At 33.2% G+C, this 10,267-nt stretch overlaps 1 pseudogene; it reads left to right on the top strand.

Annotated features, from left to right (window-relative positions):
- The first annotated feature begins 3,996 nt into the window (after window positions 1–3,996).
- On the top strand, window positions 3,997–7,051 carry LOC110936934 (annotated as a pseudogene).
- The last annotated feature ends 3,216 nt before the right edge of the window (window positions 7,052–10,267 follow it).

The raw sequence follows: 10,267 nt of genomic DNA on the forward strand, positions 1-10,267 counted from the left end.
GATTCAGATCTAGGGTTTTGAAAAGGAAAAAAGAAGACGGAAGGAGTATAAAAGGGATGGAAGTGTGGTACTGTTGGGCGGGAAAAGAGAATTGAGAATGCCCTAATTAGGTGACACGTGGCCCAAATCAATTTCATTTATTATATAATAGATTTTAGGGGTAAAGATCAAATAAAAAGCTTGTTTTGCCTAAGTAATCTTAATCATTCATTTTTTAAATCAATGGAAAGTGTAGGAGAAAGTAGGAGTGCAATGATATCTTGGGAAAATGCTATTTATGGACTTTCTCTCTCCACATGCATATTTCACCCCCATTTTTTAAACGTTCATGACTTTTTTATACGATATTATTTTTTTATAAAAATTTCACCGTAAAATCGAGCGTCTTTTTATCTTTAATTTGAGTACCATATTGTTATATAAAATATGAAGACTAAAAAAATCCACTAAAATGTGTTGTATTTCTATGTTGTATAATATTTTTTTTGTGCTGGATTTTGTACTATATTTTTGTGCTAAATTTTTTGTGTTGAATTTTTTGTCTTATTTTTTTTTCTCAATTTTTTTGTGCTGGATTTTTTTGTACTACATTTTTTTGCTGAATTTTTTCGTGCTATATTTCTTTGTACTAGATTTTTTGTGATAGATTTTTTTGTACTAGATTTTTTTATTGTATATTTAAAAAACAAAAGGGGTGTCATATGTCATTTTCACTCCTATTTATAAGGACCAAAATGTCTTTCATTCCTACTTATTAGGAGTGCCACATATTATCATCACAATCCTTCTTAAACTATTTAGGCAAAATCCACTTTTTAGTGGATCCTTCCCCTCTATTTTAGTATGCGAAAGAACTAGATTTTGGGGAAATTAGAATGATTTTATCGAGGTTTAATAAGATTTTTTTTATGAATAGTTGAAATCAATCTCTATTTTCATGGGATTTGATAGTGGTGATTGAATTCTTTAAATTATAACTAGGTTATAACCCCGTGTATTACACGGGGTTGAATAAATAAATTTTATATACTAAATAATAAAATACTATATCTTTAAAAACCTCATTTATTATACGGGTTGAATAAATATAATTTTATATATTAAATAATAAAAAGTTATATCTATAAGAACCATATTGTACGGGTTGAATAAATGTAATTGTATATACCAAATAAAAAAGTTATATCTTTAAAACCACATGTATTACATGGGTTGAATAAATGTACAATTGTTTACCAAATAATAAAATAATACATCTTTAAAAACCTCATTTATAACACGAGTTGAATAAATGTAATTTTATATACCAAATAATAAAAAAATTACATCTTTAAAAATATGCGCATTAAAAGGTTTGAATAAATGTAATTTTCTGTACTAAATAATAAAAAATATATATCCTTAAAAAACCCCGTGTATTATACGAATTGAATAAATCTAATTTTATATATCTAATAATAAAAGGTTATATCTATAATAAATCTAATTTTATATCTGTACTAAATAAAAAAAAAGTTTCGTAAAATCTATTTGATACCAAACTAAATAAAACGTTCAAATATAATTAATTCAAATAAATAATATTATAAATGAGAAGGAGATTAAACTAAATAATAATTAGAGTTAATTGCCAAAATCGTCCATGAGGTTTGGGCATGTTTGTCATTTTCGTCCAAAATGATTTTTTTGTATCAAATAGCCCCCCACGTTTGTAATTTTTTGTCATTTTCATCCAAATGCCTAACTGGGTTAGAAACAACCGTTTGATAAGTTTTTTTTTTTTTTTTTTTTTGAAATTTCACAAGTACAGGACCTGAAATGTAACTTCTTTTTAAACTCCAACTTTATAAAGTAAAGATTAAATGTAAAACAAATTGTAGAATTATATAAAGGCCTATTATGGTATCTTTAACTTCTGTTTTGACGAATTATAATTATATGCTCTGAAGTATTACAGTCATATGCATATTTTTAACATATTTATCCTTTTTGCTTATTGATAAGAAACATGTGAACATCACCTTCCAAGTGTTCTTAGTTTCATGTTTACTTCCTCTGTTTCCTCTTATCCCTCTCCATTATATTTTGTAAACAGAATATCATCATGTGCTACAAATTTATGAAACCGAATATAATCATGTTATGGGTAGTCTTAGTATTATTGGAATTTCCATTTGATTCATGGTTTCTGTTAGTTACTTCGAATTTCTTTGTTTATTTTCTGTCTGAGGTATGCATGTATCCCAAACGTGAAAGGCTGAAACCGGTAACAACTTCATTTAGCTGCAGTGTGATAGCAGTTTAAACCCATTTAGCTTTTTTTTTTTTTGGTTTATGATCTACCCAACTGTAATATGAGTTCAGCTAATATGTTCAATTTAATTTATTTCATTACGTATAGGTCGATACATAAAAGGTTTCGTTGAAGGGCATATAGTGATGGGTACTGGTCGATACATCTTAGTTTTATATCTATTTATGAGCATTACACGGTGGAGGTGAGTAACGGTGTGAGTGGTAGTTGATGGTTTGTTTTGAAGGTTGTAGACAGAGAAAGCAGATGGTGATGGTTTTAGGTTTAAAAAGAAATTACCATTTAGGTCCTGTACTTGTGAAATTTCAAAAAAAAAAAAAAAAAAAAAAAAACCTCATCAAACGACTGTTTCTAACCCAGTTAGGCATTTGGATGAAAATGACAAAAAGTTACAAACGTGGGGGGCTATTTGGTACAAAAAAAGTCATTTTGGATGAAAATGGCAAACACGCCCAAACCTCAGGGACGATTTTGGCAATTAATTCTAATAGTTATCCATAAGATATTAAACTTTAGTAGTAGGATTATCTATAATATAAGATATTAAATAAATAATATTTAGTAGGAGTTATCTATAATTAATTAGAAGAGATTAAATTAAAATTATAATTATCTATAAAAGATGGTCTAATATGATGACAAGTGTCCCAAAAATGGTTTCTTTTATTATATAGTATAGATGGTGAAGGGTAAGTGGGTAATTTCATATAAAAAAGGAGAAATATATAATTGATTTTATAAGTTGGGTAAATATGTAATAAAGGCTCTTAATAGGGGGAAATATGTAAAAATCTCTTTATTAAATATATATATTTTTATGCTTATTATTTATCCATATATGTGTTAAAAATAATTATAATTAATATTTTTATTTGAAACCGATTTGTTTTAGAAGCAAAATAAATAACAACAATATAATGCATTTTTTATAAAAAAATAATAATTAAAAATTCATTTGTCAACAAGTGGCACCTTAAAGTTATTAAAATAATGCAAAACTAAAGTTGCACCACCGACTTGGTCGTGAGAATTAATTGATTTTTTATTTTTTTTTCACTTTTTGGGCAACCAACTCACCAATTGGTCACCAATGAATGTAGCCTAAAGCAAGACGCACAGTATAGACAGACCATTTTTAGGTGGGTTCAGGGCATGGTTTCAAAAAAACAGTAGAAGCGTGCGCCCCGAGGTGAAATGCCCCAAAAAACGATTCTGAGGCACGCCTTAGGGGATTTCTGTTGTACGTGCGCCTCAGAGGGGGCTGAGGCGCTGAAAAGGCTACGCCTCAGGTGTTTCTGATATTTGTTTTTGATGTTTTTGACTTTTTGTGTCAATTTCAAGCAACTTATGTCTTTTTTATGTGTGTTTTTGATGAATTTGATGATGAATTTAGGTAGTACTATTATTTTTATAAGATATATAATTTTTATATCTATCTTTTAGTCCCGCCTCGTGAGGCGAAGGGAAAATGACTCGAAACTCGTTTTCCGTTTTTTTAAACCTTGGTTCAGGGCTACTTTAGGCTGGTTCCTGGTCATTTTTGGATGTTTCAGACTGGTTTTAGCTGTTCTGACTTCTGACTGGAATTTGGCCGGAATCTCTTTGGAAGTTGGCCGAAGTTCTCGTTGGAGCGCCTTTAACTGCGTTGGGCTAGGTGTGTGCAAGTGGCGCGTTCGACTACCATGGCGAACTAGTAAGCGCCTGATTCTTTGTAGTAGAGGTCTCATATTCGAAAGGCCACCTGCCCAGCACAAGCTGCGCATAGCTGGTCCCATTGGTTAGTAGGGCCACGCGAGTATTTGGGTGATGGGTTCCCCGTGTAACAAAAAATATAAGAAAAAAGAAAAAGAAAAACTACCCATTTCGATTATGCAATTGCAACATAGTTAAACATATTGCATGGGAAACTTATTAGCTAAAGTCGATTGCTCAGTTTGACTTTGTTGCAAGTTTTTGCTTAGCTACATCATTCTTTACAATAATGCAACAATCATTTTGCTTTGTATTGCAGTTATCAGCGGCTTGTGTTTCGCCATAAACTGTATCATTTACGCGAAGAAAGAGATATGAAGCTGAAACTTTTGCTAGTCTTGTTTCTGCTATTTTGTATGAGAAAAGGTTACAGATCATCCAAAAAAAAAAAGAAAACTTATATACATGTTGTATTTGATAGATGTTACTAATATTCTGTAGGTTTGGTCCCTATTTCTGCCAACCTGTGATTGCTGGCTTGGGAGATGATGACAAGCCGTTTATATGCACAATGGACTCGATTGGAGCAAAGTAGGTCCACTTTTTATGCTTTTGTTGTTGGTCATACTTTCAAAACGACTCTTCAACTTAAGAAGTCGCAAACTGGAGATTCTGTAGATCGAGGTGCAAAATGGGCGGGTCGGGTAACATGTCAAAATGGGTATGGGTCAAAACAGTCAAGGTTTAAAACAGGTCATTAGTTCATTACGGGTCGAGTTGGTTTGCCTCACAACACTTGTCTAACATTTTTAATTTTATTTAATGAATAAAGTAGTAAGTCAATTTTTTATTATATTAATCATGCAATAATTTGTTATCTTTGCTTTTTTAAATGAATGAATCATAGAGAGCTTGCAAAAGATTTTGTGGTGGCGGGTACTGCTTCCGAGTCTCATTAATTTCAAGCCTGAGATGGTACTTCAAAACAAAATTATATAAAAAATGGTTTATAAAAATATACTTACTGTATGCAGGAAGCTGAGGAACTTTTCGAGACAATCTCTCAAGCTCTCTTATCATCAGTAGATCGCGATTGTTTGAGTGGTTGGGGAGGACATGTTTAGATTGTGTAAGTTTGTTGCTACCTATTATTCTAACTTTTTTTTTCTATTTGTTTCATTTTGTAGTTTATACATAATTAAAGAGGTAAATCTACTTGGCTAATCTTTACACACACACATTGTATTTTCAATACATAACTAATTTCAAGTAGAGAACTATGTGACCCCTCAACCGCATAAATACTTGTTCGTAGTGCTGATATAGCGGGGTAGACAGAAAGAGATGTTATGTGGTTACATACGCCTTTTGTATGATAGTTAAGGTACACATGTTTATGCGGTTTTTCGCAGATGATATTGTATTAGTGTTGGATGAGTTGTCTAGATCGATTCAGGAGACAATACCATGGTGCATGCTTTTCGCAGATGATATGTAGTAGTGGCGGAGACGAAACAGTGCCTGAATGAGAGTGTAGAGGAGTGGCGAGCAGCGTTGGAAGGCAAGGGTTTAAGGATTAGTCGCTCTAAGACTGAGTATCTTTACTGTGATTTTAGTGAAGCAGGTGATGTAGACGATACTCAAATTACCATTGACGGTCAAATGGTTTCGCCGACAACTAAGTTCAAATATCTAGGATTGTTTGTACAAAGTGATGGGGAGATAAATAGTGATGTAGTTCATCGCATCCAAGCTGGATGGTGTAGGTGGAGAGTAGCCACTGGGGTATTGTGCGACAAGAGGTTTCCAACTAAATTAAAGGGGAAATTCTATAGGGTTACAGTTAGACCTACTATGTTGTATGGAACAGACTGTTGGGCCATAAGAAGACACAGGCGCGTAAGATGGAAGTAGTAGAGATGAGGATGTTAAGATGGACGAGTGGGCATACAAGGTTGGATCGGATAAGAAATGAAGCTCTTAGGGAAATGTTAGGAGTAACTAGTATATCAGATAAGATACAGGAGGGGAGATTGAGATGGTTTGGACATGTCAAGAGATATATGATAGGGGTCTATGGAGACGTAGGATTAAGGTTAAAAATTTTTGAGAGAGAGAGAGGGGATGGGAAGGGGGGATCCTAATTTGATTGATTTGTAGGGGCTTAGAGTTCCTATTTGCATGTCATTATCTTTTTGCAGCTATGGATATTTATGGTCTTATGACTTCTTTGTATGTTTATACCTTACTATTTTGCCCATCCACAACCTTAGGTCTGTTATTTGGTTGTGTCTATGTCTTGTTACTAGTGCCGGGGGTCTATCTGGAAGCGGCCTCTCTGTCCCTAGGAATGGAGCTAAGATTTGCCTACATCCCACCCTCCCCAGACCCTACCATTAGCTTGGTATTTTGGGGATTTACTGGGTATGTTTGTTGTTGTTGTTGTTGTTGTTGTTGTTTATGCAGTTTTTGTAGTTCTCTAATTAAAGTGATTATGTATTGGACGACTCTCTTTCTCTATATGTATAATTTAAGACAAATTTGTATGGCTTTTTTGCAGCACGCCAACTGAAGTGACTGAAAGAATCTTGAAAGGAAGAATGGATTAACCATAAACTTTAGTCAACGTTTGATAGTAGTGAAACATTCGACTTTCGGATTGTCATAAGATGATTTCTTGATGTTGTGGTTGGTATCTTATTTATTACATAAAAAACGGTTCTTTCTATAGTTTGCCATAGCATAAACCTTTAGGTCTGTTCCAAGTTTCAAGCTTTATACACATTAGAGGCAATATATATTCTGATATATAATGCCTGCTAGTTCTCATATTCTTTAGACTTGTTCTTGTTCTTGTTCTGGCAGATGTTCTTGATCCACTTGATCAGTTTCTTGGCTCTTTCTTTTGCTACTCGACTAAATTCTGTTTTATTTTCATCATTCTCTTTGATCGATTCCTTTTGATACTCTCCGATTGCACCGATCCCTCCTGCACCCCATTGATCTGCCCATGTTGGTGCCTCATTAATAGTCATGCTCTATAGCTCTTCAATACATGCACAAAAATCCAAAAAAAAAAAAAAAACATCAGAGATGCATGGCATATATAGTAGAAGGTGTGCTGCTCTATGTTTACATATACATATACATATACAAGTGTATGTGTGTGTTAGTGAGTGAGGGAGGGAGGGATAGTTGGGATATACCAGCTGATACAATACAATCCCCAACACTCTTAAGCAACTTACTTGAGATATATACATGCAGATGTATGTACAGGATGGTATATATGTATATGAGAGAGAGCCTTGAGATGATATGTTTTGGAAGAAACTTAAGGTGCAAGTAAAAGGGAAAAAGAGGCTTTTGAAAAGGAAAAACCATTTTACACCTTTAGTGCATAATAATGTTGTAGAATCAATATTAAAAAGAAAACTAGATGAAATTTTGTACACTTGCTTTTTGGTAAACCAACCTATCATATACAAAAATAATTGCTGTTTAATAAATAGGTCAAGTTGAGTTGACATGTTTAACTCGTTTAGTCAAATAGTCGTATTCGGGCGAACTTATTTCATTCGTTTGATTACCCTTCATGTTAACTTGCTTACAACTTGATTACAAAAAGTCAATCCATTTACAACTTATTATCCACTGACTCGTTTAGATATATAAGCGGTAACCAACTGGGGTAGCCCAGTTAGCCACCGACACCCACCTCTTCCAGAGGTCCCGGGTTCGAGTCTTGGGAGTGGCATATGTCGCCCAGGGTAAGAACTCGGTAAGGGGAAGTCACCACAGAACTAGCTTGGTCGGGTAGCGGCTCCCGGAGTGAGATCACTCCGGCGGTTGGGAGGACCGTACACTACCCCCCATATAAGCGTCACACTTGTGTTTGAGTTAAAAATTAAATGCCTATTGCATGCTAGTAATTTTGTGGTGTAGTTTTAATTATCAAAATCTGAACTTTCGTTATAAAAATGAAGGAGAATGTGGAGAATGTCAGAATGTGATCCTACTTGGCTATAGTTCGTGTGGTATTCAACGCCTACTGATATAACCCGGTTCATAGTGTATTCAAGAAATTCAACAACTTTATATCCTATTAGAATTGTCTCAGTCTTGCGTGTGGTGGATGCGATAAAGGAAGACACATTTATATGCCTTAAGAACAGATCGGCTACAGTAGCTTAGAGTGGAAAAAATGGGGGACTTTAATATTCAAGATGTTATTATGTAACGATATTTTCATTGACGTTTTTGGTACTTCCGACTTTATACTAGTCCCTATATTCTGTTTTATGATCTAATAAAATAAAATTGTCGTTCTTTAAAAAAACCATAACCTAGTTTAAAAATTTAGTCTAGCCTCTGATTGTTCTAAAAAATCCTAACTCCGGTAACTAAAGACATATGTAATTGAAAAAAAGGCTTACAAAGAAGTAAGAGACAACTTTTGAAACCACCAAACTTAATCATCGAGTGGGACTTAGCAAGTGCCCTATGATCTATTTTATAATCTAATAAAATAGTGTTTAGAAAAAACATAAGCCATTTTAAAATTTAGTCAAGTCCCCGATTGTCCTTCTACAAAATTCTAGCTCCATCACTAAAGTGTATGTAACTAAAAAACGTGCTTACCAAGAAGTGTAAGACAACTTTTGAACCCACCAAACTTAAATCATTGTGTGGACTTAGTAAGTGCCCTATATTCTATTTTATAATCTATTAAAATAATCACTGTTAAAAAAACATACACTATAAAAAAAAAAAAATTTGGCACACACTTTTAGTGACATTTAGCTTTTGTGTCATCAATTAGGGTTTTTAATGGCACTTTACGTATGCCATATTTGCTTGACACACACTTTTAGTGGCATTTACTTTTTATGCCATTAATATGGGATTTTCAGTAGCACTTTACGTATGCCATATGTGTTGAGTTTTTTCCTAAAATGGTGTTGGTGGAAAAGTTATTTAACAAAATGGGTGATTTAAAAAATAATTACCAAAATTAGTGTTTTTCTATATTTCTTTACTAGTCTAAGAACCCGCGAGTTTCGCGGGTGGCTTAACACAAACATACAATATCTAGTGGCGAACTTTTCAATATAAACGTATAAAAATGATACTGAACAAAAAAATTATAGATAAATGAGTACATGAAAATCACAAATCACTAAATACTTCTTTATAAACTACATTTGTCGTTTATTAGTAGGTTTGCCGTCATTGTCCAAAATCAGAAGTTTAACTCCTTGTCTGGTTTTTACTTTGGATAAAGCAACAGACAATTGACCGTGGGTGAAAACTGGTTGTTTCAAATACAGACCAACTCTAGACAGTGATTGACCCTTGCTGTTTATTTAAATTTTTTGACAAAAACTTTATAATAAAATAAACGTTCCATTATTATATAGATAATAAATAATAAATTACAACGAACTAGGAAAAAAAAAGAATATGAAAAAATCACAAGTTGTTACATATTTCTTTATACACCACATTTGTTTATACTTTAGTCTTCAACCACTTTTCAACAACAATCCCATTAGCCTTTACCAACTTATGTTCAAACACAGCAGCCTCTACCCCGCAACAAACCAGCAAACTGCCATACCTGCTATTCAATAAACCCCACAAATATGACCAAAACAATTCATGAACGTCCTCACAATAATACATTCAATAAACCCCACAAAATAGGACCAAAACAATTTCTGAAGCTCCTCACAATAATACAAACCATTTTCCATAATCCCCAAAATATCCATCCCCCAACATACACCACCATCTCCAATAACCACTATCGGCTATGACCCATAACACATAATCACCAAAACAAAACAAAACAAAACAAATCCCATCTCTCCATAGAACATAACTGTTGCTTAGCATAATGAAAGTTTTAGCATTCATTAAAATAATAATATTTCATTCGTCCATGATCACATCAAGATTAGTCAGCGCTAGAACTCTCAAGGAGTAAAAAGACTATGCTAAAAGATGACGGGTAAAATGGGTCAAAATTCAACTAAACCGTTTTAATAATACGTTAAAACAAATCAACTTATGCAAAAATTGAGACCCTCTTTTTAAAATAATACAATTTTTAACAGATTTAACACTAAATATAGATAAAATTGCTAGAGAAAAAGTATTCCATACCAAACTGATATGTTTTGACCCTTAAAAGATAACCTTCGCCCAACCTGACCAACTCGCTCGTTTTACCATATCTACTCAATAGATTAGAAAACC

This window comes from Helianthus annuus, chromosome 1 (assembly GCF_002127325.2).
Source record: "Helianthus annuus cultivar XRQ/B chromosome 1, HanXRQr2.0-SUNRISE, whole genome shotgun sequence".
Taxonomy (NCBI): Eukaryota; Viridiplantae; Streptophyta; class Magnoliopsida; order Asterales; family Asteraceae; genus Helianthus; species Helianthus annuus.